Below are 6416 nucleotides of genomic sequence, written 5' to 3' on the forward strand. Positions count from 1 at the left end.
CAACATATTGTCACCCTACCACTGCTGGTGTATGATGCGCCCGTATAGTCATTTAAGTACATCATTTCAAAGTAATGCTATTGCTCGTTCATGAGACATTTTTTTTTGTAAAAAAAACGGAAGGAGAAACAAAACTTAACAAAACAGAATAGGAAATCCATACAGGACAATCCTGAAATCATATTTAATATCGTCAAAAATCTTTTTATGTTTTGTTGACGGTATCAGCGATCAAGTCACCTCGGGGGGCACGTTAGTTAAACCAACAATATCAGAGTGATTCTCGTCTCGCACCACTGACCACGTGATTACTACGAGAGTAGCGCGAGAGCGAGACAAAGCGAGAAGGAGTGTTATGAAAAGTTGATTGCGGAAATATTTGATAATGTGCATAGCGCGAGACGACACGGTAATGGCGACCAACAAAGAAACAGATATGGAAACAATTAGAAGCGAAGGGGTTGAATTACCCTAATGGCCCGTCTTCCAGAATAGCAGCAAGTGCTTTGCGGGGGGCATTAAACTAGGGTCATCCATATTGAATTATGATTCAATCAACCTAGCTTCTGGTATCTGGCATTGTCAATATAAATTTACGTGTTTCATACCTGATAAAGAGACCGTTTGTCGAGTTAGGCGTTCGCGTGATGACCTTCAGTTTACTGTTACGCTCCCCTCAAAACCTATTTATTGAACACTATAAAATACCATGAAACCAAGCCATTGTTTCACTCAATGGCTCCCATTGATGAGGAGAGTGTACATTGCGAGTTTCATCGGCATAAAACCTGGCTCCTAATTCGCGCACAGGTAAATGGATACATCACTGTTAACTCGCTGAACAGCATCACTGTCTGGAACTAAAGCCGATTCTTGGAGTTCTTTGATGCGTTAAGACATAAAAGTTCCTCGACTCAGGTAAGAATGGGGCTATTAGGGTGTGGCGGTGTGGATATTAGCCCGCTAGACAACATGCTGGTGAAACAACAGAGCTTTTGTACCTCGTGACCAGGGCACACACACGAGCAGATTGCTTGTATTGGTTGAGAGAGATTTTATACGATTCTATCCGAGGAGATAATGGGATGTCCTATTGTTGTAATTTAGACAAACATCACGCACGGTGATTGTCCTTCTGATATAAACGGCGGTTTGTGTTTTATTTACGGAGATCGATTATCCAAATCTTTATCTTACCTTCAGGGAAAATAATGTCACTGGATAACGGATTTGGGATGTTTTGAAATGTGAGAAAATAATAATAAAGCTAGTCGTGCGATCTGAATTTACACACATTATTTACTGGGGAAATGTGTTACAGTATATGCGGGCAACTGAATGGAACGTATTCGGGCAAATGTTAATTAATTTAGTACACGTGCTAAATGTCATCCTAGTACAGTGAAATGTAATTCTGGTCTGCATACCATTGGTTATGATAAAAAGATTACGGGAAATTCTACAAAAGCAAGACATGAATTACTGTTCGATCTCATCAGCTTAGGAGGGTGGAATGGTAGTCTTGTGGTTGTTGCGTTCGCTCGTCAAGCCGGAGATCTGGGTTCGATTCTCAACATGGGATCTTTTGGAATTTGCATCTCTCACAATAGAGGTCTTTGGATAAACTTAATCCCCATCGTGTCAGTGTCAAGTGTGACATAAACAACCTCTCGGATAGAGTATAGGGTCGTGTTCAATATATTTTAAAAATACTGCCAATTTGTGACTGTGCGTGCTGTCATGCTTATCATGGGGTTAGACTCTTCCTCGATCCCCTTTCTTAACATTCAAGATTGGCCTCCTGGCCTTGTCATTTGTTCATTAGTTCCTGTGCCATGGGACAATACAGGCGTGCCAATGCATTTCCGCTGGTATTAGATGAGTTTGTGCAAGGGCAAGGGCAGGGGCAGGAGCAGGGGCAGATAACTCTAAAACAGTTTTCAAAGCGTGTATGAAGCAGTTTGGTTGATCAATACATTAACATTGCACACTTTGCGCTTGTTGTGTTGTGTTGGGTGCTTATAGACCTTTCCTGGTCCAGGTACTAAACCGCAAATACCTACCTACCTAACTATCTACCACCCACCTACACGGCATGTACATTTCTTTTTGATTGGAGCCACATTGCAAATTATATAAGGGCGGATAACTCTCCAGACATTGACGTGAACTTTGAAGTGCTATACTCCGCAGTGTTTTGACCCATTCGAATCTAGATACAGACGCTTTAAAGCCTTCTGTGTAGTAGTAGTCAGGGTTACCAATAACTTTTAGATTACATAAATATACAAAATAATATTGGAATAATTATATAATGGTGCTTCGACATCCAAAATGACATTTCTGCTCTTTCGTTCGAGCCTAGTGCCCCTTTTATATACCCTCAGTATACCATACAGGATAAGACACGTCGCATCGATTTATCATAGCTAAGAAACAAACTACATTTTATTTTAGACATATATGAGACTAGGTAAGGAAAACATGCAAACGATCAATAAAACAGAGAGAATCAGCATGGACAGACGGTCATAACAAATTAGGATTGTGGAGCTGAACTAAAGTCCCCGGATGTCTCGACGACAGCTACCAGTGTGATGGAGATGTTTATGCCGTAAATATTGCTGTTTGGCGATCTAAGGATGTGTGTATGTGGTCTCGAATGTACAGCTGAAAGTGTCATCTAGCGTCTCTCAACATAGCGTGACCGTCCATGGCGTAGACGGGACCCCTGATGGCGGCGCAGTCTTTGATGTCCGTCTTCATCCCGTCCAGGATACACGCTGGCGTACACAGGTGGCGACTGATAGTTATCATACGCTGTATATGAAAGTCTGAATATGTATCAAAAACTAGGTTTGTGATAGCTGGGCCGAGAATGAGATGGCGGACTTTGGGTTAAAATAATTCACAAATGAACGGTTTTGTTTGGAATGAGCAGAAAATATTTTACTAAAATTGAAATATAAATATTTAAGAATTGACATTCACGTTGTGTGGGGTCATTGGAGTGTGAATCTTCAATCTTCACTCACTGTATGAAGGTTCATACTCCAATGATCACAATGTGCATGACATTTTTTTTATAATTTTGTATATCCCCATTTTGAATCTCGAAGGATGTTTCATCTAGTACGTGTGACTATGTTTATACTGACAGTCATACAACAATCTATATAGCGGAATAAAATATTTCCACAAAATGAGGGATGTCATGAACGTATGGCTTGCTCAAATTACTCTAAGGTAATATCGTTTGAAGCTTGGTTGCAACAAATAGATTTAAATAATTTTGTCATGAGATGAGAAATGTTGGTACATACATTTACTTTACCTACAAGACACGATCAGCGTGATGTGGGAGAGTTCCAGTGTTGTCAATGTACCTGTGTCTATTACAAATGTTCGACGTTATTGATCACGTTGCCTATCATTCAAAGGTGATTATGAACATGTTTCGAATTTACCGAAGTAAATTCATAGATTGAAGTACAATGCTTTTGACTGTAACTGCTAGTCTAGCATGGATCGAGTCGATAGTTTGGCTGTGCGTTTCTTCGTTTTATTCACTCGGGTCGTTGGGGGGTATTCGAGTCAGGGGATGCAGTCAAACCCTCTGACTTTTTCCAACGTATGCAAAAAACCCTGCCGAGTTGAAGATTAAAGCTTATAACTGATCAGAAACAACGCTTCTGTATGTATTCTGCATGTATTTCCAAAGGTGCGGCAATAATCCGTCGGTGTTTAGGTCATTTCAAGAAAACAGTATCGTGAAAGACAAAATGTATCGTTCATACGGCTGATACGCTTATAAACGTTAGTTTCGCGGTCATGTGACCGTCCTCTTGTCCAATTGTAAGGCCGTATAACGTGTAAACTTCACATTGTCATGTTTATATATGGAGAACTGATTACACCAGTACATAACGTTTATACGTAGTCTTAGTTCATGTTGCCTGCATGCAGTGTATGGAATAGGTGAAATCTTACCTCCGAATAAATAATACTATCCTTTATTTCATCGAAAGTGAACTTTGAATAAGGATCTCACATCGAAAACGAAAGCCGCGGAAGTAATGGGGGGGCCGCCATTTTGTTTTCCAAAACTGGTTCCGGGTTTTGTTTCCGATCTGGAATCCTTCACTTTCGATAAACTAATGTACACGAATTGTGAGTTAATTGAATACGAAAGGAATGCTCATACATTTTCAGTAAATATTTCATGGTTTGTAGCAATCGGGAAATGGGTACGTACGCTGTAAATCCTACAGCGCACATTGGCAGACTTCGCGGGTCGATCAGCAGCCCAGAGTAGTGACATGCAGACAGCTGATGATGAACGATGGATGAAGGAGGGAGACGGTTACCTCAGCCAGCTCATAGTGATATCCGCAGTAAAAGACTGTACAGGGTGTCCCTTTAAACTCAACTACATAATAATATCACATGAAGTTTTATCGACAGTGACACCCGTTAGTCCGGAAACCCCGCTTTCCGGTCGATCACTGGAACGTCGTTTTATATATTACTCTTTAAACGAGCTTCGGTAATCCGAACTTCCTTAACCTAGACGATATCACTGGGAACGGATTTCTGGATTATCGAAGTTCGTTGCACCATCCACATGTAAATGTCGTAAAAGTTCATGCAGTTTCGGTTTTAAATGGTCAACTTTTCAAGGAATAGAAAAGTTGAAGGATTACTATTTCTGTTAGATTAGTGAACGTTGGATGACGGACAGGCAGGTATTTCGAAAGGTGGCTGTGTGCAGTACATACTCGTATGCTCCCTTTTCATCTAACCGGCTGATTTAGCTTCATTTTGAGGACATTGAAGACACTACATCTTGACATTAACTTTGTATGTGAGACAAACGGGGTCCGGTGTGTATCAATTTAACCAGCTGACTTCGTTTCACTGACGGGACATGAGACCATATCTTCACACTCCCTTTGTATATAGGCAAGCGGATCGGTTGTGTCTTATTTTCACCCCTTCAGTTCCTTTCACTACAAAGACATGGCAGACACTGTATGTTCACATTCACTTTGTATATGAGACAAACGGGGCCCGTTGTGTACGAAAGAAACAAAGGAGCTGAATTCATTTCACAAGAAATTCCAGATCACGTATAAAATCAGGATGATATGATGTTCATTCTCAGTCTCGTAGGTCACCATCTGTCGGGGGATGTACAAGAGGAAAACGCCAGGCCAGGGATTCGGGGGATTCGGGGAGGGACCATCTATGTACACACGGGTAAAGTCGCGGATTAATCAAGGCGAGGAAGGTTCGTGCTTGCTCCACGTTTGAAGCGCGATGGAGGAGTGAGCCGCGACGATGACACCGAATTCCCTGCCATCACCGGCCACTCTGCTTCAGCGGCAGGCGAGGAGATCTGCCGAGATCATGCACGGAGACCGAATTTATTGAATTAAAGTCCATTTGTAGTGATTGTTTTCCTCACGGAAGAAATCTTGGGTTTTGCAAGTTTGCGCTTTTAATTAAAATCGAAGGCAAATCGTGAGTGTGTGTGGAAAGGATAGCGTTACATGTAGCGGGGTAATCAGGAGAGGCGGGTCTGGTTCGTAACAGTTCGTCTCCCTGCTGTAGGCGAGATGAGACGACCTGGTGTCCATATGCTCCTGAGACAGGACCAAAGTGTACAAACTACTGGCCCAGGCAATGTTCTCAGATGAACAATCTCTGTAATAAATGTTACCACCCCGTGGAGAGAAATACATTTACTGCCGGGCAAAAGAACGTATCCACTGGAAAACTGGTTTGACCAAATTACAAACGTTATCAAAACGTTCCTAGGCTGAAAGCAGACGCCGAAAAACTGCAAACGTAAGGTCCAAAACGCAATACCTGTATCGATAACCATTTCTTGTTTGTTTCATGTTTTGCCCCCACAAAACATGGGTGTGTACTTTCTTTTGCCCGTCAGTTAATATCCGTGAATACATCAAAATGCTTTTGAAAATGTGCTCCGATAAGGTTCATTAAGTGACTTTCTGGTATATGCAAGCATTCAAATTATGCAGGAAACAAACGAGAGGAAGCGAGTAAAGAAGATGGCCAGAGCCAAATCACAAATGTATCTGAGAAAATATCTGAGAATACATCAGATCAAGGATAATATTTAAGAATATTACATGCATGGTTTTCTTTAACTATTTATTCAATGCAGAAAGTAATGTTAATAGTGGTTATGTTAATAGTGGTCATGTAATCCAAATATACAATGAACGTGTTCTACTCGACATTACTCACATACTACGGTGACACGCCGTGATAGAACTGAAATACTGTTTAAGGCGGTGGTCAACCAAACTCGCTCCACTGAAAATTTATAGCGTTAGTGAGGGAGTGAGACGAAGGAACGCTTCAACGATTATGATACTGCAAATATA

The sequence above is a fragment of the Haliotis rufescens genome, unplaced genomic scaffold, assembly GCF_023055435.1.
Source record: "Haliotis rufescens isolate VD_foot unplaced genomic scaffold, xgHalRufe1.0.p SCAF_1, whole genome shotgun sequence".
NCBI lineage: Eukaryota > Metazoa > Mollusca > Gastropoda > Lepetellida > Haliotidae > Haliotis > Haliotis rufescens.